Source organism: Myotis nattereri (assembly GCF_964212035.1).
Source record: "Myotis nattereri genome assembly, chromosome: 1".
NCBI classification, from domain to species: Eukaryota; Metazoa; Chordata; class Mammalia; order Chiroptera; family Vespertilionidae; genus Myotis; species Myotis nattereri.
In genome coordinates this window covers 53,240,080-53,264,119 of record NC_138075.1, presented here as the reverse complement: position 1 = coordinate 53,264,119, position 24,040 = coordinate 53,240,080, and positions in this window count along the sequence as shown.

Genomic DNA, 24,040 nt, shown 5'->3' with positions numbered 1-24,040 from the left:
AGGGAGAGAGAGATCGAAACAGCAATGGTGAGAGAGAATCATTGATCAACTGCCTCCTGCAAACCCACCCTCCCCCCACCACTGGGAATAGAGCCTGTGACCCAGGCATGTGCCCTTGAATAGAATCGAACCTGAGACCTTTCACTTCGAAGGTCTATGCTATATCCACTGAGCCAAACCGGCTAGGGCAAGAAGAATAATCTTGATGTTCTGTCTGTGAGTTCTTAATCAAGTTGCCCATGCTTTGTAAAACTCAGTTTCTCATGTGTACAATGAAGGATTGGTCCTTAGCTTTATCACATGATACTCTGGCCAGTGTCTAACTTTGGAAGGAAAAGCTGGAATTGCCTGCTGAGATTTGAATATAACTCACAGCCTGCCTGGTCTATGTAGCAGCCTGTAAACCATCTGGACACATCCCATACATCAAGCATGCAAATGTCATCCACCCGTGTTGTTTGCTGCTAATGGCAGGAGGTGGGACTGCTGAGCTGGGTGATTCCTAGGGTTAGTTCTGGAGCTAAGCTCTGCATCCCCCGTGCCTCTCCACTTGTGTCTGACAGGACACTCTGCCACCTCCACCTGGAAAGAGCTCCTCCCTCAAAAATTAGAGCAAAACCTCACTCCTTACTCCTTACAGAGACAGCACCTTCCATTATTTAACAGAGGGCTGTGAATTAGGAGGAAAGTTACATCTTCTGGACAAGTCATTCTCCACATTTACAGAGAAATCTGCTAAGAAAGTCAATAAGCTGATTTTGTAATTCTGTTGTTTCCTTTTTTGTTTTGTTTTGTTAATAGATCTCTGATGTCTAAAAGCATAGTAGGACATATTCATCCTTTCCTTCCTTCCTTTCCTTGCCCTCTGATCTTCCCTTCATAGAGCCATAATCAAGACTAGCATCTGAGAAGCAAGGGAAGGGGAGCGTGTGTGGCGTTAGGAGGTGCCATTACTAGTGGCTAAAGAGGCAGCAGTGTTGGAGGCGGTGCACAGGTGTGGTTGGGAGACTGGTTACATTGTGCACAAAAATCAATAAACTGAGGAAAAGAAGAGCCAGATTTCTCATTGTCAAACCACTAGAACCAGAGCAGAAACCATTGACAGAACTACCTGCCCTCACATCACTGCGAGAAGGCAATGCCCACTAAAAGGGGTGATGTCTCCAACATGCAAATGGTACTGGCATATATACAAGTCCCTTTGGCCCATATTCTGGGTATCAGCCTGGAATGAACACAGGGCAGAAGGTACATTTCCTGGGAAGATCAGAACTGTCCCCACCCCCATCTCCTCTGTCTTCGGTCTTTCTTGCAGAGTAGTGAAATGAGACCTGGGTACATGTGACCTCTGGGATCCCGAATCATGACTTAATTATTAATAATAAAAAACTCAGAAACATGAAAAAATGAAGGTATCAAAGAAGATTTAAATAAATGGAGAGACAACACTGGATTGGAAGACTAAATATAGTGAAGATGCCAAATTGATATGCAGGCTTAATACAATTCTCCTCAAAATCTCAGCAAGACTTTTTGTAAACATAGATGATATTATTCTAAAATTTATATAAAATGCCAAGGAGTATGGGATTGTTATAGCAATTCAAAAACATAGAAATAAAGTGGGAAAAGCAGTCCATCCAAATTTAGGATTTATATTAATTATAGTAAGATGTATTGGTGGAGGATTGGATATTTGGATCAATGAAACAGAATAGAGTACCCAGAGACAGACACAAACAAATATGCCAACTAAAGTGCAAGAGCACTTCAATGGAAGAAGGTTAATCTTTTCAACAAAAGGTATTAGAACAATTGGACATTCATAGGGGGCATAAAATCCTTAACCAAAACTTCATAACCTATACAAATATTAACTCAAAATTGGTCATGAACTTGGACTTAAATATAAAACTATATAAACTTTTAGAAAAGAACATAGGGGAGAATCTTAGGCATCTAGGACTAGGCAAGGACTTCTTAGGCTTGATGCAAAAGCACCATCTATGCAAGGAAAAATTGGTAAATTAGACTTCATCAAAAGTAAAAACTTTTGCTCTGTGAAGGACCCTGTTAAGAGGATGAAAAGACAAGTTATCAATTAGGAGAAAACATTTGAAACCACACATCTTGATAAAAGAATAATTTCTAGAATATTTAAAGAACTCTCAAAACTCAACAGTAGAAAACAAATAATACAATTAGAAAATGGGCAAAAGACAAGACATTTCACAGAGGATATATAGATGGCAAATAAGTCCATGAAAAGATGGTCAATGTCATTAACCATTTGGGAAATGCAAACTAAGAGATATCACTATGCACCTATCAGAATGGAAAAAATAAAAAATATTGACAACATCAAAATGCTGAGAAGAATGTGGAGAACCTGGATCACTCATTCAGTGCTGGTGGGAAGGTAGAATGGCATAGCTACTCTGGAAAAGAGTTTGGCAATTTCTTTTAAAAAAAAATCTAGACATGCACTATTGAGATTTATCCCTTTTTATATTTTGTCTTTCTAGGAGATAAATCACCTCAGATACTAATTTGCCCAAATTTTGGCATAAATCAGAGCTGACAGTCTTTTGTTTTGATTGGTTTATCATAGTAGAATGGGCAGAGTGTTAGACTGAGGAAGAAGAAACCATTTTCAATCTTGGGTTTGTCACTCATTGGACTTGCGATTTTGAACAAATTATGTGTGTGATTTTTATATAAATGATTGAACTCTTCTGGATCTCAGTTCCCTCATATATAATATGAAGGAATTGCACTATTGGTGGTTTTCTCAGTTTTTGACACTGTGGAACCCTTTGTTCAAATGAAATCTTATATGGAAAGACTCAAGGCTGATGTTTGAAATATTTTCCAACTAGGAGTGCTTGGACCCCTCCACTCAGAGCCCACATTGACCATAGCCCTATGGCAGAGACCTAGGAGTTCCCTGACCCTCCTCACAGTAATTATTTAGGTCTGTGCTCACAGGGAGTTGGGGGGTGGATCGCAGGGAGTAGGCCACATGGCTCAGGCGGCAGGATGCACTCAGGGCAGTCAGGGCAAATGTCTACCAACAATTGTGTTCATAGCAGTCACAGTCACAACAGCCCCAAACGGAAACAAACCAAGTACCCACCAAATAACGAATGGATAAAGAAAATGTGGTTTATACATATGATGGAATATTATGCAGCCATAGAGGGGAATGAAATAGTGATAAATGCTACAACATGGGAACCTTGAAAACATTATGGTAAGTAAAGGAAGCCAGACACAAAGGGCCACATAATTGTGCAATCCTGTTTATGTGAAACGTCTACAGCAGAAAAACCCATAGAGACAGAAAACAGATTAATGGTTGCCAGGGTCTGGGGACTGAGTGGGCAGGAGAGAATGGGGGGAAAACTGCTAATAGGCATGGGATTTCTTTCTGGGATGATGAAAATTCCCTGCAATTAGATAGCAGGAACGGTGGCACGACTCTAGCCACTGAATCATACACTTTAAGAAGAGTGCATATTATGGCATGAATTCTATCTCAATAAAACTGTTATTGTAAAGGCTATTATAAAAAGCCATGTGTTTTATATGCTTTAAAATTTAAGGAAATATATAAGAACCCAAGAAAGAACAAAATACCAAAATCTGCACAAGAAAAAAAAATAGAGAATTTGAGGTGACTAGTAAGTATTAAAGAGATTAAAATAGAAAGTAAACATCTCTTCTTCCCCCCAAATCCAGGCCCAGATGGCTTTCTGGGTGAGTTCTACCAAACTCTCAAGAAAGAGAGACTTCTGATCCTAAATAGACTGTACCAGAAAACGAAACAAAGAAAAATCTGCCCCCCTCATTCTATGACATCAGGATTGTGTTGACTAGAGAATCAGATAAAAGCAAGAGAAGGAACCGATAGGCCCAATTCACTTATGAACATCAATGTGAGAATCAAAACAAGTTTTTAGCTTACTAATCAGATGCTGAATTTTTAAAAAACTGCATCTTGATTAAACAGTTTATCCAAAACCTGTGAGGATGCTGTAACATCTGAAGCTTTACCAATGTAATTTTCCTCATTGACAGACTTAGTCACAGAAAACGCATGACATTTCAAGCTACCAGAAAAAGCCTTGACCTATTTGTGATTTTTAAAAATTCACTTAGAACCAAGAGTAGGAGAGCCGCCTTAATTTAATAAATGTCATATGCAAAAACCGATAGTACATGTTCTACTGAATGGAGAAACTTTAAATGCTCTTCCTAGTTTGGGGGCAGAGGGGAGAGGGGCCGTCTCTGAGCAACTCACAAAGTTGTCCCGACGAGAACCTCGGAGACCAGAGAGTCCCCTTCTAGGTTCCTATGGTGTCAGACAACTAAGAACTTTCCTGCCACCTTGCTCCCCTCTCTCCCACACTTTGATCCTAGCGGGGTCAGAATCTGTGATTAATGAAGTTGGGAGGACAGGATCAGAGCTCAAGAACACAAACTCAACACCATGGTCCCCTGCAGCCGCGCCTGCTCCAGGCCCAAACTGCAAATGTGCAGAAGCTAAGACTGTGGGTGAAGTGTAAAGTTTAATTTTTCACTGAACTGAACATAGTATGAATTATTGAGCTGAGACTGCTTTTATTACTTGAAAGGGACCACAAAACTCGTGAGACTTGTCCTAAATTTGATCCAGGAGCAGAAGTGGACAAACTTACCAGACTAAATTTAAAGAAGTAAAGGGAACAACCCCCCCCCCCCCCCCCCCCCGCCAAAAAAGACACTTACGATTACAACCCACATGCAGTGGTAATTGGAGGTAATCGTTATATTATTATTTGTCACCATAAGCTTGGTAGGTAGATGTTGTGGGAATAATATTACACTCACAGAGGGGAAACACTTGCTTATAGAAGTTAAGGGGGTTGGACAAATTCACAGATTAGAGAGGTGGCAGATCCAGGGATTAAGTCCCGTTTTCTGTCTTTACAAACCTGACTTGTAAACAGAACATTTAAACCTTCAGACTTGCCCTAGCTGGTTTGGCTCAGTGGATAGAGTGTTGGCCTGCAGACTGAAGGGTCTCAGGTTCGATTCTGGCACCCGAGGGCACGTGGCCGGGTTGTGGGCTCGATCCCCAGTAGGGGGCATGTAAGAGGCAGCCAATCAATGATTTTCTCTCATCATTGATGTTTCTATCTTTCTCTCCATCTCCCTTCCTCTCTAAAATCAAGAAAAATATGTTTTGGAAAAAATAAAACTTTAGACTTGCATTTGTGGCAGGGTTCCTGCCACCCTATTCAGTATTAGGATCCCAGGATCCACCCCATTTTGAGCTTTCTATGTAAATAACTCCTCTGCTTCCCAGTGGTTCTCTTGGGTTGAATCTCTTTTCAAATGAGTGGAAGCAAAAGATCCCTATCCTGATTTGTACCTCTTTGCCCCATCATTCTGTGCCTTGGACCATCCATAAATCAGCCTCTTGTCTGGGGAGCCATCAGACCTGTGCAGACCCAGTGTAAATGTGTCCCGAAGTTTAGAGGATACAAAGCACATTTTCCAAGGATCACACTGAAGCCCTCGCTGGGCGGGGGATGCAAAGGAGCCAGACTCTCCCTTCACTCCAACTCCTACAAACAAGGTGGCAGCGGCTCTCCTAAGAGATCCTCCTGCAAGTCCATGCTCCATCTCTGCCCTTCAGCTTGTTTATGTTCTTGTTTTGATCTTGTATCTGGTCAACTTGCTACTATTATTAACCCTAATAGTTTTATCCCCCTGTTGATGTATTGGTTGTCCTAGGAATTTCATAATATTTGCAAATAATGATAATGTTATGTCTCCACATTCAATCCTCTTGCTTCCCCCCCGCCCTTCATTTCTTACACATTGACCAGGCCCTTCATTATTGTGTAAACTATCAACATTCTTGACTTTTTCCCAACCTTAAGGGAATATCCATGCAGTGTTGCTGCACCCAAGGCCAGCTTCACGGGCCGTCCACTACCTCTGCAGTCACACAGGGTCCCAGTGCTTTGCTGTTGCTGTCTTGAGATCATAATAATTTTTTAACAAGGGTTTCTGTGTTTTCACTTTGCACTGGTCACTGCTAATTATGTAACTGGCACGGTCTGGGGGACAGCCAGTGATGGTTATGTAAGAAAACCTACCACAGTTGAAATTTCTGCTCAGGGGCCTTGTCTTCCCTGGCTAGCAGTGTTCTTCTGTTGACATGCCAGAGTTGTATTTTCATTTTTCTTGCTGGGTAGATTCTATATGAATAGGTTTTGTCTCTTTTTAAGTGACTTTGTGGCTACGCCTAAATCAGAGTGAGGCCATGAGAAATCAGTTTTTCTTATTACTTCAGAAATCAAGTCAACCAAGATGATGAACATGAAAACCATTACAGAAAACTATTGATCAGATTCCCTTCTCAAGTAGGAAGGCCTCACTGGCATTCACTAGGAAGTTAATCATGTTTCCTCTTTCTTGGAAGCAAATGGGTTTAACCAAGGGTGACTGTTGCCCCTCAGGGCCATCATACTAAGCCTTGTGTGCCCTTCCCTGTGCCATGTTCATAATATTTCCATGAAAAGTCACCCCTGGTGCAGGAATTATGTTTACTCCCATGAATAAGAACCTGGGGGGTAGGGGACTCAGCCCCTTGCTGGTTTCAATGAGATGAGAGCGAGAGCCCCAGGAGAAGGACTAAAATAGGTCAGAGCTCCTCCCTGGTGAAATCTTTTCCAGGCTCAGCCTTGGAGCTTGGTTGTGGATGGTGGGCCAGCCCTGCTGGGTCCCCACTTTACTCAAGGAGTTGAGATTGCTCTGGAGTCCAGGACTTCTTGGCTGATGAAAGTATTCCCACCTATGTGGAGGGCTGGGAGCTGGAATGCTGCCCCAATGAGAAATGAGGAAACACAAAACAAACAGAACCCTCTGCCTAGCCGACCAGATCAATGTGAGGCCTTTCCTGGAGAGGAGAGTGCTCTCTGCCTCTGGCAGCTCTAGGACAGAAACGCTGTCCCTCATCAAGGGGGCCGAGGAAAGGGATATGCTTAGCCCAGAAACAAATACCTAGGAGGATATGGAGGTACCAGGGGACACATCTGTGGTCTGCCAAGGGCAGAACCAGGACAGGGGTTTGCAGTGGCAGTGAGTCAGCTTTGAATCAATACAGGAGTCACTTTCTACCTGGAGCCCAGTTATTCACAGAGCACAAACTGCAGAGGGGTTTTGTGGCCTGAAAGCTTTTTAAAAGTTGAAATATGTCAAATATTCAGAGCAGTGCACATATAACTGAACAGCTTTTTTGTATTTTACACCCTCCCACACCTGTGTAAGAGCGCCCCGACTGCTGCCGGCTCTCCGGAGAACCCTTCCCGTCAATACTCCTTCCCAAGGGTAACTCTTATTCCAAATTCTAACAGCACCCTCTAGTTTCACCTGTTCTGTAACTTATATACGTGGAATCAGAAATCTGGATCTATGCTTTTGTGCCTGGTTCTCTAGCTCATCATTGCATTCGTGAGATTCAGCTGCATTGTTGCTGGTGGTTGTAGATGACTTGTTCTCATTATGCGAATGTAGTTTTATTTACATACCAGTGTACGTGTTGATGGACATTTGAGTCGTTTCCAGTTAGCGACTGCTCTGAACATCTGGGTACGTGTCTTTTAGCGAGCATATGCATACTTACTCCTCTTTGGCAAGAGTGAATTGCTGGGTTGGAGGGCATGTGTTTTAGTAGATAGAGCCAACAACGTCCAAAGCGTTTGTACCAATTTACACTCCCATCAGAAGTGTAGGAGAGTTTCGAGGCTTGGTCACTCCCAAAATGCTTTCCCTGTTCCTGGTTTGCTTTGTCAGAGGCGTCTGAAATGTCGCCATTAGTGGTATATCTGTCGGGCTCTCCCGATCGGTCACTTATATTGACTGGGAATGCGTTCCTCACTAGAAAACTGAGATTTTGACAAGAGTCAAGATCAGGGCAGGAGAATGCCATGCACTGAATGAAAGGGAAAGGAGACAGGGACGGCAGAAAGACCAACGAGTCTGCCCCCTGATCCTGCCCCGCAGGTGGAGCCCTGAGGTTGTCTCTCTGCCATGAAGCCTGCACCTGGCATCAGCTGCCACCCTGTGAGAACCACAGGTTTGGCACTTGACCCTCAGGTTTTGTCCAGCCATTGAGAAGAGACCTGGGTTCCCACATTGGTGTCCTCATGCCCCTGACAGGAGTGGAGCTCACCAGCTGTGTAGCCTTTCATCTCCCTGCTTCTCCGACCTGGTCCACACCCCATTGGCCATGCCCCCGCCATGCCTCCTCCCCAACAGGCATCCTTCTCCTCTTTTCTCCAAAACAGGAATTATTTTGCACATTTTCTTTCCAAGTCCAAAAATAGGAAAGAGACGGGAACAGTTAATCTGGTCCAGCTGCTGGTTTTGCTACTTAATAAAGTTATTTTACAGTAATTCTCTCTTTGGTTTTCCCTCACATCTGCAATCCCCCCCCCCCGAACCCCCCCTCCCCCAACACATACACACCCTTTACAAAACCACCCTCTCTGGAATTCAGAGAATGTTTCTTCCTCAGCTTGCCCATAGCTGGTATCCACCCAACTGAAGGGCTCCTCCTCAGTAGTGCCAAGTCCCACGCTGGGATTTTCACCTCTTGCCTTGTGCACATGCATTCTGGCTCAATCACTGCTGCTTTCTGTGAGTTACAGCACGTCTTACCCCAGGCAATGTGCTGGCCTTCTGGCATCCCAATCTTGCTTTTTGAGAAGTTTGGAGGGTGGGCAGAGATGACAAGAAGAACAGCCAGGGGCAGCCTCGATGAACAGGCAAGCTGTGGAGTGATTCACATTGCTTTGTGAATTACCATATGCCAAACTAAACTCATGCATTTATTCATTTACCCAACCTGTTGCTCCAAGGTACCTGGCTTATGGCAGGCTTGGTGCAAGATGCCTGGGTGGGTGCGGACAGGTACTTGCTACATTGCTCAAAATGAGGAAGTTCCTGCTAAAAAGCTATTAAGAAGGGCACTTTAGGACTTACCACAAACTGGGACTCTTCTGACAATGAAAAGTGCCATTGATAATTATGTCAGCACATTAAGCACGAACTGGAATGGTTCTGGGAAAATTGGGACACATTTTCACCCTGTCTACAGGGGAAAGCAATTTGCCCGTTGCTTAGGGCACTGGCTTCAACTAGTCATTTCCATCTAGGTTGCTATGGAAAGGGAGGTGCTATCCCCCAGGATTCCTAGGGACCCCATTTCCAGTTCAGTTTCCTACCTGTGGGCAAATTCATGACCATAAAGGAGCAGGTTTCTGGTCCTAGCAATACCTCACCCCAACTTCTCTAGCAGCCAGTGCAGCCTCACCTTCCATCCCTCTCCTCATGCCACCCATTTTATCTAAAAATGTAGACCATTTTTGGTGCAATTTCTGAAATTTCTCTTGGGAGGCAGTTGTAAAAGTCACACTTGGCTAAGCAATCCTGAGGAGAAATCGTTACATCCGGATCCAGGTTCCATTTCCCTGGAAAGTGTATGGGTAGGGATTTTCATTAAGAGCACAGAAGCAGATTATCTCATTTTTGGCTGAAGAGAACCCAGTGACATGATTTTTCACATTCTCATCATAAAAACCACCTATGAAGCTTTCATCCCCCTGCCACCACCTCCCCCCCCCCCAACCCCCGCCCTGGGTTTCTGCTCCAGGATTGGGAGGAGAGAGGAACCCAGAAAGAAAAAGAAATTGCATCAAGGGACCAAGGCAGCAAGTATTGAAAGAGGGTGGTGTGCCTTGTCTCTCTAGGTATCTCCAACTGTCAGCATCAGAAGGACTCAGTATTAATGCTTTTCAAATGAATACATGAATGGACGAATGAAAAAATATTAGATTGTTGTGCTTGAATTAGAGAAGCAACAAAAGGATAAATCTCTAAAAATGTCTACTTTGGATGACGTTCTCAGAGCAAATGTGGAGAAAAGTGGGTGCCATGATTCCTTGGGTTGGTCGCTGACCTGGGGACCTCCAGATGTCTCTACAAACTGGAGATGCTGGCCATGGTGGAGGCATGGAACATGGGTTCAGGCCTCTTTGTAGTATACATAGCTGGTGATTCTGAGAAGCTCTTCTCGGGGGCGGCTGTTGTCTTTGCCTGCCCAGCATCCATTCCCCTTCTATTGCTAGGAACTCACCAGTTTTGCTTTGGTGGATCCACCTCTTATCCACTCTCAATCCATGTGGTTCAGGTGAGACTTACTATACATCCTGCACCAATAATGCCACGTGATTTAGATATGTCCGATCAAAGTCAGAATGATTTGGTCATGGGGACATGACCAAATCTGGCTCAATAAGAGTCAACCCCAATACTTTTGCTGGAACTATCAGAAAAGATCGTGGCTGTCCTTGTGCTAAGCTGAAAGATTGTCAGCCTGCTGTTTCTGGTGACCACACTTGCCACTCAGTGGGGAGATCATGTGAGCTAATATTTTTTTTCTGCATTAAGTAAAATTAGATTGATTTTCTGTCCTTTACAACTGAGAGAGCCATGACTAGGGCTTGCTCTCTGTGGCCTGGGGCCCTGAAACCACCAAGTGCTCTGGACCCTCAGTCGGATGTTTTGCCAACTCTCTGTTGTCCACACTAGATAATTAACTAGGAGGCACAAAGTTCACAAGTTTAGGGTCACAGTGTCTTCATCATGCTGTTCCCTTGTGTTTGGGCTTCCTGAAAGGTTCACACTGAGCCTTTCTTGATGCCCAACACATTGCCCTGTGGACAATGCACCAGCATTTTGAGAATGCAGCACATTTCCCTGGTGGGGCTGTTTCCAGGTTGGCCTCACCTATTCCACGAGTCAGTGGCTGGACTGCACTGCTATGGGGACCCTTGAAATGGCCCCTTCATTCCTGGGCAACTGGTCTAAACAAGCACTGCTCAAAGTGCTCATCCACAAACTCTCTGTTACTGCTCCATTATGAGGAAAAGAGCTTCCATCAGAACATACATCAATGTACTGTTTATTTCATAGGGAAAGAATTCATGGGCTGGAAGTGGTCTGCAGATTATGTTTTGAGCAATACTAGCTTATATCCCCCAGTTCCACAGTCATACAGGTAAGTCACTCTCAACTGCAAAATCCTAGATGTGATCGTCTTGGAACAGGGAAGCCATGCCATGATGGATCTTGTAGTGGATCTCAGCTTTGCAGTGGTTCTCAACCTTGGTTGTACATTAGAATCCCCTGAGAAACTTTCGAAAGATGGACTCCACCTCCACATATTTTTATTTGATTAGACTGAGGAGTGACCTGGGCATTCAGGGTTTTCAGAAGTTCTCCAAGTGACTCTAATGTGCCCAGCTTGACAACCACTGCTCTAGCTCTAGATTAGTAGTTGTTCAATGTTAATATGCTTAAGTACATCCAGGGTGCTTGAATGAAATATATTTCTGAGCGCCAATGCCAAAGAATCTGATTCAGTAGGTTCCTTTAAGGTGCACTTGTTTAGCAAGTAACCCAGGAGATTTTGAAGTCGGTGTTCCATGGACCACAACACTTTTAACAGCACTGCTTTTGATAATTGTCTGGCAGATTAGATCAAGGTAGGCTGGAATAAGCAAGGATTTGAAGAGCATTTTCAATGGTTGAAATGTTGAAGCCTTACCAGGTGCATTTGATTTCTTTCCTTTTTTGAAGATCTCAACTCTGTGGACTGCCACATCAGAGAAATGGGGGGGGGGGGGGAAGCTGGTAACGGTGTCCAATGAAACACAGGAATCAGTGGCAACCTTAATTGTCTTGGAGCTTGACAATCTATTATTAGTAATATTTTGTCTTGTTTCATGTCTCTGCTTCTTAGCTCTTAAGCCACCTTTCTTAGCTTTAGCCTGAAAGGAATGCTATAATAATAGGTCCAAGATAGCCTAGGCCAGGCTTAGGGATGGTCAGGTCCAACAAGTAAATCATGAAGACATTATTGAGCAAGTGTTACCCTCCCATCAGCCTTGGTACAGAGTGGGGGCATTTAATTAGTTGAATGGCTTTCTAATGATAAAAGGTAAAATATATCTTTGATCAGGATGAGATTGTGTATCCATTCAAAGGTTCATAACATGAACCAGGCTTGCTCAGTTGGTCCAGGAGGTTGAAAGTCAGAGGGCGAGATCAATCAGTCTCAATGATGAACACGCTGAAGTCAAGAGTGTCTTGAGACAGGAAGCACACACAGCTTCCCACCTTCTTCTTACTAATCCACCTCCTCGGGTTAGTACCGATGTGATTATGGGTGGCTCTGAATTCAGGTTCAAAATGAGGATGTTGTTCATGTTTAGAGGAGCATGAGCCCTGGGGACCAGTTCTATGAGGCAGTTCCACTACTTAATGGTGGGCCTCCTGGTCTAAAACACCTGAAGTCTGAGTACTTGTTCAAGATTCTCTGAGCAGAGGAGAAGAGTGGATATTAACAAAAGGTCTTTTTAATGATTTCTGAAATGAGTTTTTAATTATATTGAGGTCCTAAATCAACTAAACCTTAGATTATTGAGTTAAATTCAATATATATTTTTTCTCTCTCTGGGGAACTCTCTTCCTCCTGAAAGCTGGCTGTGTATAATTTGGAAGGTCTAATGATTCCAATTTCCTGGAATATGTTCTGATTACTCAGGACCAACCCAGTTTACATCTATTATCCTTGCATAATTTTTGAGTGCCCCCTCTCAATCAAAAGAGTCCCAGTTTGATTGTATGGCTAACCCATCCATGGAGATTTTTTTAAATTAGTAAATCAATCAATATAAGTTTTGTAATTTTAAAGAAAAGTTTGCATTTAATGAAGTGAGGAAGCTGGGTTAAAAAATGGAAGGTAAAGAGATATTTGTTTAAAAATAACTATTGCAATATTTGCAAAGTTTTCTAAGATGAATACAGTAAGAATCCAAACATAATTTTAAAAGATCTCTCAGGCATTAGAAACTTTTTGATGGAAACTGTTGACTCTTCTCTGCCTCAATGCCCTTTCACTTGAGGAATTTACACTTGCTGAAGGGCATCAGATAAAAATGGATTTTAAAAAAGAAAAAAAAAACAGAATTGTTTTTGAATCTTACAATGAGCATCTACTACATTAGCTAAGATCAAAAAAAAAAAAAAAATCAAGTCCCTTGTTCCAGGGAGGAGCCTCAGGAAATGAGGAGATATAAACAAAGTGTTCTGCCATGAAACTATTGTCTCTTGAACAGTGCCTGATTAAAAAAAAAAAATGCATGTCTTCAGCCTTGAGTGGATCTGGAACAGAGTTGCTAGCCCTACCATCCAGCTTTTTCCATCTTTCTGGGTCATCACTGGGCTGAGTTTTTAGCTCATTACTTCCATCATCTAGTGCTCCAGGTGCCCCTGAGAGCTATGGACATGTGGCTGGTCAATCACACTTTATCTGAGTTTTTACCATATGCCAAGAACTACTTCAAACACTCTACATGAAGCAACTTATTCTTTACAACCTTATGAGAAGGTACTATTATAATCTTCATGTGAAAGATGAAGAAACTGAGGCACAGATGGGCTAAACGACTCGCCCAGGTTCACACAAGTAGTAGTAAGAAGCTAAGAGTCGAAATGAGACCTAGAACAAATTCCCCAAAAATAAAGACCCCAAATAGTTGCAGCAATCTTGAGAAAGAAGAACAATGTTGGAGGGATCACAATACCAGATATCAAGCTACATTACAAAGCCACTGTTCTCAAAACTGCCCGGTACTGGCACAAGAACAGACATATAGACCAGTGGAACAGAACAGAGAACCCAGAGATTGACACAAGCCAGTATGCTCAATTAATATTTGACAAAGGAGGCAAGAGCATACAATGGAGACAAGACAGTCTCTTCAATAAATGGTGTTGGGAAAACTGGACAGATACTTGCAAAAAAATGAAACTAGACCACCAACTTACACCATACACAAAAATAAATTCAAAATGGATAAAGGACTTAAACGTAAGATGGGAAACCATAAAAATCTTAGTAGAAGCCATAGGCAACAAAATAGCAGGCATTTGTCGTAGCAATATCTTTATTGATACAGCCCCTAGGGCAATGGGAACTAAAGAGAAAATAAACAAATGAGACTACATCAAAATAAAAAGCTTCTGCACAGCAAAAGAAACCATCAACAAGGAGGAGAAACCAAGATGGCGGCATAGGTAAACACTGGAAATTGCTGCCTCCCACAACAAATTCAAAAATACAACTAAAAGACAAAACGGACATCATCCAGAACCACAGGAAGGCTGGATGAGTGGAAATTCTACAACTAGAAGGAAAGAGAAAAGCACACTGAGACTCAGAGGAGGTGTGGAAGTGCAGAGGTACAGAGGTGCATGCGGAAAGGGCTGGCAACAGAGGATGCGGCTGTCTTTTTGAATAGGGAGGGAGTCACAAGCCCCCTACTGCTCTGAACTGCAGTTCCAGGTGAGTCTCTGGGGACCCAGACTCATACAGGGAGAAACTGGACTGTCTGGAAGCGGGCAGAACTCAGAACTCGAGGGCGGCTTTCTCTCAGAGGTGCTTGCAGCGATTACTGGGACACTGAGATGCAGGGCCCCTTAGGGCAGGGCTGAGGATCAGCCATAGTTGCTTGCTCCACCCTGTTGTTCCCCTGAGACCCCACCCCACCCAAGCTGCAGCAGAGGCTTTTGGATATGAATGCCCTGGCCCTTTGTAATCTGAAAATTACCTAGCAAACTGCAGCTGGGCCAGACATACTCAGAACTTCCAAGAGAAGGCCCAAGGCCCCACAGAAGCTTGCATTTCTTCACAGCTGGGCCTCATTTGGGCACCTCCAAACCCCAAACAAGGAAGGAGAATCTGCAGATCTCTTCTTAGCTCCTGCTAGGTAGCGTCAGGCAGAGGCTAAATTAGCACCTCCTTAGATCCAAGAGACAGTGTACCCAGTGGTCAGAGTGGGACCATTCACATTACAACTCCTCAGATCCATAAGGGTCACACTCAGGGGGCAGACTCAGTGAGCACCAAAGCCCCACTGAAGCAAGTCTTGCCCCAGAAGGGTGTCTCCAGCACAGAAGTTCTCCCACTGTAGACACAGCTTATTCTCACAGCCAATTGGCCTGGAGGTCAATTCCTCTCAGTGATACCTACAACAATCAAGACTTAACTACAACAAAATTGTGCACAAAGCTCACAAATGTGTGCACCAAGAGTGTCCACCTCAGGTAATTGGGGAGGCTGAGCCACTGGGCCCTATAGGACACCTAGCACACAAAACCACTCTACCAACACAGGGAAGCATAAAAAATGCAGAGACGAAGAAACAGGACAAAAATGACAGAAATGGAGGAAAGCAAACTACTGGATATAGAGTTCATAACCACATTTTTAAGGTTTTTTCAAGAACTTTCTAGAAACCGCCAATAAATGTAGTGAGACCCTCAAGGTTATGATAAAGGACCAACTAGAAATTAAGCATACACTGACTAAAATAAAGGATATTATGCAGAGTTCCAATAGAGACTAGAGGATCGCAAGAATCAAGTCAACGATTTGAAATACGAAGAAGCAAAAAACACCCAACCAGAAAAGCAAAATGAAAAAAGAATCCAAAAATATGAAGATAGTGTAAGGAGCCTCTGGGACAGCTTCAAGCGCACCAACATCCGAATTATAGGGGTGCCAGAAGAAGAGAGAGAGCAAGCTATCGGAAACCTATTTGAAGAAATAATGACAGAAAACTTCCCCTACCTGGTGAAAGGAATAGACTTACAAGTCCAGAAAGTGCAGAGAACCCCAAACAAAAGGAATCCAAAGAGGACCACACCAAGACACATCATAATTAAAATGCCAAGAGCAAAAGACAAAGAGAAAATCTTAAAAGCAGCAAGAGAAAGATAGTCAGTTACCTACAAGGGAGTACCCATACGACTGTCAGCTGATTTCTCAACAGAAACTTTGCAGGCCAGAAGGGAGTGGCAAGAAATATTCAAAGTGATGAATACCAAGAACCTACAACCAAGATTACTTTATCCAGCAAAGCTATCATTCAGAATTGAAGGTCAGATAAAGAGCTTCACAGATAAGGAAAAGCTAAAGGAGCTCATCACCACCAAACCAGTATTATATGAAATGCTGAAAGGTATCCTTTAAGAAGAGGAGGAAGAAGAAAAAGGTAAAGATACAAATTATGAACAACAAATACATATCTATCAACAAGTGAATCTAAAAATCAAGTGAATAAATAATCTGATGAGCAGAATAAATTGGTGATTATAATAGAATCAGGGGCATAGAAAGGAAGTGGACTGACTATTCTTGTGGGGGAAAGGGGTGTGGGGGATGCGGGAAGAGACTGGACAATAATCGTGCACCTATGGATGAGGACAGTGGGAGAGGGGGTGAGGGTGGGGTGGGAACCGGGTGGAGGGGAGCTATGGGGGGAAAAAAGAGGAACAACTGTAATAATCTGAACAATAAAGATTTAATTAAAAAAATAATTCATACAAAGATGGAGACTTAAAAAAACAACAATAATAACAACAAAAAAGAAACCATCAACAAAACAACGAGAAAACCCACTGCATGGGAGAACATATTTGTCAATGTTTGTCAATGTTATCTCTGATAAGGGTTTAATCTCCAACATTTACAAGGAACTCATACAACTTAACAAAAGGAAGATAAACAATCCAATAAAAAAATGAGCAAAGGACGTAAATAGGCACTTTTTGAAAGAGGACATTCAGAAAGCCAAGAGACATATGAAAACATGCTCAAAGTCACTAATCATCTGAGAGATGCAAATCAAAACAGCAATGAGGTACCATCTCACACCTGTCAGAATTACTATCATCAACAAATCAACAAATGACAATTGCTGGAGAGGATGCTGAGAAAAAGGAACCCTTCTTCAGTGCTGGTGGGAATGCAGATTGGTGTAGCCCCTGTGGAAAACAGTATGGCGTTTCCTCAAAAAATTAAAAATGGAACTGCCATTTGACCCAGTAATACCACTTCTAGGAATATATCCCAAGAAAACAGAAACACCAATCAGAAAAGATATATGCACCCCTATGTTCATAACAGCATAATTTACAATAGCTAAGATTTGGAAACAGCCTAAATGCCCATCAGCAGATGAATGGATTAGAAAACTGTGGTACATATACACAATGGAATACTACACTGCTGTAAAAAAGAAGGAATTCTTACCATTTGCAACAGCATGGATGGAACTGGAGAGCACTATGCTAAGTGAAATCAGCCAGTCAGTGAAAGATAAATACCACATGATCTCACTCATTTATGGATAATAAAGAACATTACAAACTGTTGAACAAAAATAGAGGCAAAGAAGCATCGAACAGACTGTCAAACTACAGTGGAAAGGTAGGGGAGGGTTGGGAGGAGTTAGAGATCAACCAAAGTATTTGTATGCATGCATATAAGCACAACCAACAGACACAAGACACTGGGGGCGGGAAGACAAGGGCAAGTGTTGGGGGATAGGGGAGGCCAGGAGGAGGTCAGTGGAGGGAAAAAAGAGACATATGTATTATTATTTGTAATATCTGAAACAATAAAATTTAAAAAAAAATAAAAAAAATTTAAAAAGAAAGAAAAAGATGCCGAAACCGGTTTGGCTCAGTGGATAGAGCGTCGGCCTGCGGACTGAAAGGTCCCAGGTTTGATTCCGGTCAAGGGCATGTACCTGGGTTGCGGGCATATCCCCAGTAGGAGATGTGCAGGAGGCAGCTGATTGATGTTTCTCTCTCATCGATGTTTCTAACTCTCTATCTCTCTCCCTTCCTCTCTGTAAAAAAATCAATAAAATATATTTAAAAAAAAAAAAAGAAAGAAAAAGAGTCAAAAAGAGGAAATTTGATTCCAGTCGCTTGGTCTCCCTCACTAACTCCCCCAGCCAGCCTAGTCACCCCACACAGCCTGCCAGCCTGCTGTTCAGTGGTTACTGTTACTGTGACAGCATCCCAGACAATTTGCATATTCTTCTGTTATTAGTATAGATGGCAGTAGAGAAAGAGGTTAGGAGTAAGGGGCAACCAGGCTGGTGGGGAGGGGAGGCAGTTAGGGGCAACCAGGCCAGCAGAGGGGGGCAGTTGGGGGTGACCAGGCTGGCAGGGGGGGCAGTAAGGAGCGATCAGGCTGGCAGTCAGAGGCGGTTAGAGGTGATCAGGCTGGCATGGGGGGCAGTTAAGGGTGATCAGGCAGGCAGGCAGGTGAGCAGTTAGGAGCCAGCAGTCCCGGATTGTGAGAGAGATGTCCAACTGCTGGTTGGAGGGGTCCCAGATTAGAGAGGGTACAGGCTGGGCTGAGGGGGACTCCCCGCCATGCATGAATTTTGTGCACCGGGCCTCTAGTTCTAGCATAAATGACAATCTGGATGGCAAATAGCTATTTCTACTGACACCATTTTCTTCTCTCTTTCCCTTTCCCAGCAAAATTTCTCAGATTCCTCAAATAATGTGCCTATATTTGCTATTCCCAATTTCTCTCCTCCTATTCCTTCTTGAATTCCCTCCAATAAGGCACTTACCCCATCACTCCACTAAAATTGTTCCATCAAAGTGATCAATGGCCTTTGTGTTTATAGATCCAATGGGAATTGTTAAGTTCTCATCTTCCTTGATGAGTCAATAGCTAATAAGCTGATGACTCCCAAATCCTTGAAGAGCTCTATTCATTGGCTGCCAGACTCCAGCCCCATTCAAGCCTTCAGATGACTGCAGCCCAGATGGCATCTTAAATGCAATCTCATGAAACACTCCAACTCAGAACTACCCAGCTAAGTTCCTCAGGAATTCATGATCCAAAGAAATTGTGAAATAATAAATATTTGTTGTTTTACAGTACAAAATTCTGGGGTAATTTGTTACTCAGAAAATGGTAACTAATACACTTGGCTACTGTATTAAACAATGCAATTCCTCTCTTCCCAACATTCTCTATCCCCTTTTCCTGGTGTATTTTTCTCTACTGAACTTAGTACCACCTAATATCTTATATATTTCACTTTTTATCTTAATTACTGACTCTTCTACACCTTAATGCAAGCTCTATGAAGATAGAAATTTTTGCTTATTCTAGTCATTGCAAATCTCCAGTACCAGGCATATAAACAGCACTCAATAAACATGTATTAAAATGGATAAATATCACATGCCACTCTGATTGGTTGGTTGTGGCTACCTGAAATATGGTGTTAATAACAAAGATTTCCTTAGCTTAGCAGGAAGAGTGCTACAATCAATTAGTGATGCCTGCAATTGGCTCTTGATTATCTTCTGATGAGGCAAAGAAAAACTGGTTACTATCATCTTTGAACTAATTCTACATAAAACACAGAAAATAAACATTAAGAAATGAAAGCTATAAGGCTTACAGTAGGGAAATTTTAATCTTGAAAACTATCCAACAATAGAATTCAGTTTATGTAGGAGTCTGAAAGTAATTTGAAAAATGGGTAAAATATTTGTGCAGCCCATGAGAATACCACCAGCCTTGTTATAAATTTCAGGATGGAATGTGATATTTATAAAAATAAAATCTGTAACATCACTCATGGACTAGTGGTCCTCTTTGAAAACATGACCCTCCTTCATTCATTCAAAATATTTTCTGACTGCCTACTATGTTCTTGACATTGCTTTACATATGAGGAATTCAGTAGGAAATTCAACAACAGAGTCCTTGCCTCAAACATTTCCTCAGATAGCATGATTCTTTTGCCTGGCTATGCTCACCCCAGTTAGACAGTCAGAACTCAAATGTCTAAGAGACTTCTTTGTTCAACACCAGTTCTTTGTTCCTTATCACATGGAATGCAGGATATTAGAGAGGGAGAATCATGCAGTTCTACTTAGCCTGTCAGTTTTAAATTGATTATCCTCAACTCCAGAACCTTTTTTTTTTTTTTTCATGAAACAAGAAACAGAATTGCAGTTTCATCTTCCAAGCCCAAATATGACTATTGGAAGGTTGTGGGTATTTTTAAGATAATAATTGTCCAGGTTCACCTGAGGAGTCTGGAGAAATCTGGGGTGGGAAAGACACCCAGAAGCACAATGGGCACCACTCAAGATTCATTGGTCAGACTGAACCTTGGATACATCACAGGCTTGCAAAGCAGGTCTGGGTAGGAGTTTCGGGTGATATAATGGGTTTGGTTTTCAGTTTATTGGCCATGAGATAACACTGGAAAATGCAAGAAGTTACGCTTACTAGGTAGTGGGAAATAAAGTCAATGTCATTTAGCAGCGTGTCATTGTCTTGACAGTTGAAACGCAGGGACTATAAATCAAGAAAAGGTGGGCTGACAGTGGGGTTCCAGGGCACAACTTTTCACAAACATTATCTCATTTGGCCGTCGCCATAACCACTGGGGTAGGTAGAATAGAAATTATTTTGATCTCATTTCATAGGTGAGAGATAAGGTCTGAGAGATTGGGGTTTGCTGAAGGTCTCATGGAACAAAGTCAAGAATAGGCCTTGTGGGGCCCTCCTCAGCAACATCGTTACTCTGTGGCATGGCTCTAGAGAGAAACAAAATATGACTACTATCCAACTTCTGTTCTTTCTTCACTTTTGATGACCCCTTTTGCGGCTTCCTCCTAATCGAAGGGAAAGGAAGAAAGGGTTGCCACAGCTGGGTTTCTTTCACATGCTGCCGATGGAACACAAGACTAGAGTCTAAGCATCTTGGATGACTCCTGTCACCCTGCCTGCAGCTGACAGCCCTTCCTCTCCAAACACGTCTGTTTTTCCCCATGAAAATCTGAGCCAAGGAAATGTAGCTGAAGCTGATAATTTTTGTATTTTGCAGCACAGTGGTCCAGACAAAGACGAACAGATTGAAGCAAAGCATTTTGTGTTTAATAACACAAGCTAAAAGTAATGTCTTCTTTGCAAATGCCAAGCTTCACCTTCTCGTGCCTTGACATTCCTTGGCAATGCACTTAATTTTGGGGGATCTGAGTTTATGAAAGGAATGTTGGGAGGAAGCAAGCTACCTGGCCTCCCAGTGCAGTGTTAGATTTAGTGTGTCTGCATGGGTTTGCTTGAGGTGTTAGAACTATGAGACACAGTGATGGTTTGAGACTCTCCCTTGTCTACCTGGAGTAAGGAATAGGGTGTTTGCTTGGCTCTGTTTTAGAGCCATAACCAGGTGGTGGACAAGCTGGTCCTGGATTACAGCGATTTTTGAGACGGATAGTATAAGCTTATGCCATCCTCCCTACATCTGCTAGTAAATCTTCAGGAACTTAGAGGGAACAGATTAGCCTACAACACCCCTTGAAATGTTCCGTGGTGGATATGGGGGCTGTTTGTCTTGATGAGGTATTACACATGGGAATTTGATTTATCAAGAAGTGTACCCCTTGAACAGAGTAATAAGAACTATCCCTACCATTTTATCAAGCCATTTGTCTGGGCACTGGACTAGAAATATTATACTATCATTTCATTTAATATTTGCCAAGCACCAGTGAGTGCTCTCATTTTCTCCGTTTTACAGATGGAAACAAACACCGAGATTCAGAGCTATTGCACAACTTGCCAAGGATCACAAAACTGGTAGAAGGTGGGCCCATGAGTGTCTGACTCAAATATTCAAAGTATGGTACTTACTTGATTGCCCAGGTGCAGACTCTGTCCCTGGGCCTGCAGCCCTTGGGTAGGAAGTTAATTTCAAATTCAGCTGACTACTTTCGGGTCACCCTCCTCTCCTGGATGAGGCTCCTGCAGCCCCTGATCAGGCTGTGGTACAGTGGGGTTGGAGAACTAGCAACGAATGAAAGCAGGGTTGCCAGATTTGACAAGTAAAAAATTTAAATTTCAGTGTACACCCAGCTGAAACTAATAGAATGATGTATGTCAACTGTGTTTGAAAATAAAAAAAAATATTTTTTTAAAGTTTACATTTCAGAGAAATAATAAATAATTTCTTAGTATAAGTTTGCTCCAAATATTGCTCGATGTGTACGTGTGAGTATGTGTGTGTGTCTGGTTTATCTGAAATTCAAGTTCAACTGGGCAAACTGTATTGGGTCTGGCAATGTGAAGGGGAGGGGAGAGCCATTCCAGCCCTCACCAGTGCAGTACTGGGCTCTGCTCTCCTTGCCAGTGTGGTTCTTCAAGCAGCCCTTTCCTCTCCCAAACTTCCCCAATCTCCAGAGACTCAGCCTGCTTTCTCCTCTCCTTTCACAGATGCCACTTCCCAATCCCAAAGGAAAGACGCCTCGTGTCTTCATAGTACCCACCTTCCACTTGCTGGTCTTCAAAATAAACATGCATGCTCACTCACTTCTTTCTAGGGGTGTTTCATCAACTCATTATAAGAATATGCACGGAGTGGTCACAGGGGTAATAAGCATGGTGAAATCACAAAGCTTCCAAAATGATTACAAAGTTCTCTTGGTATTTATTTCCTGCTTTCTCTGCAGCAGCCTCTCCCCCCTCACCCCCAACTCTCTTCCTTAGCTGGTTCTAGCAGGCTCCCCTGGGTGGTGCCAGACTCCCCCACCCCACAGCCTTCAGGCTATGTATTTTCATTTCAAGAGTGAGGCTCATTCCGCATTCATTTCTCTCTCTCCCCCACTTAACTGAAGAAAGGCCATCCTGCCTGTGTCCCAACTGCTGCATTGAATGAAGCAGTAACCAGAGGAGAGATGCCCCTACTGCACTGACCCACCTTCAAGCCTGAGTATCAGCTGTCTCAGAAAATCAACTCCCTCTCTCGCTACCATGTTGAGCCTTTCTCTTTAAATTGTAAGTCTGGGGCAACTACAAATATGTTCCTGTCTTTAAACTCCTTGTTCTCTATGCACTGTCTCAGGATCCTGACACTCCCCATATGGCCAGCACCACAGCTGCTCCATTTCTGTTGATTCCTACGGAATCTGGCTCTCTCATTGCCGGGCACTTCAGGATGAGCCATCATCACCTGGCAGTCCACTGGCTGATTCTGGGCCACAGATTTTGGGGGAGATTGTACAGTGTATTAAATAATTAGCTGACATTAAAATTTCTCATTGTAAAAATTTTTTTCTCAATATAACTCATGCTTCTGGCTTCTCTTTAAAAATCAGAAGACCCAAAGCTGCCAGGCCCTCACTCCTGCACATTCCATGGTGCCTGTATTCCCTGGTTCCCCACCTCCCTCTCCAGTTTCCTTCCAGGCTCCTGTCAAGACTGACAGCCAGCCCTTCACTGGAGAATTAGAGGCCTTCCTAGCACAGATGGCAGACAGCGAATGGACTCCCTACATAATAAACACACTATATAGCTGCCTAAGAATCAGGCAAATATGGCATTTTTTGTAGTTAAAGCAGTTCTATATGAAATCATTTATTTTCACTTATGACTGGATATACTAACTTGAGGAATATTGAAGTATATGAGTACGGTTATTTTAATTGTTCTTTACATATTTAGAATCAATATAACTTAGTAGTATAAAACATATAGATATAAAATTATGTTTCATTAAATTTAAAAGAAAAGTTTATTGGTAAATAATTGTCAATTTGCTCATTGAATTTACTTGAAAATACTTGTAATGTTACAAATGGAGCTACAATTGGCCAAATCTCATGAAATTCAGTGATTTTTCATTTTCACCAATATATTGGCAATAGGCAAAAATACACAGATAAACTAACGGTATACAGAATTTTACTCTCCCTCTGCTAAGACTCAGAAGAAAGGAACAAATTCACCTGCATCTAGATAAAAACACCAGAGGCAGCCCTGGCTGGTGTGGCTCAGTTGGTTGCACCATGCACCAAAAGGTCTCTGGTTCAATTCCTGTCAGGGCATATGCCCAGATTGCAGGCTCAATCCCCATTCAGGGGAGTGCAGGAGGCAGCCAATAGAGGATTTTCTCTCATCATTGATGTTTCTTTCTCTCTCTCTCTCCCTTCCTCTCTCTCTCTAAAGTCAATAAAAACATATCAAACACACATATACACATCAGAAGCAAAGGCAATACTGGATCTCTTCAATGCTTCTAAAAAC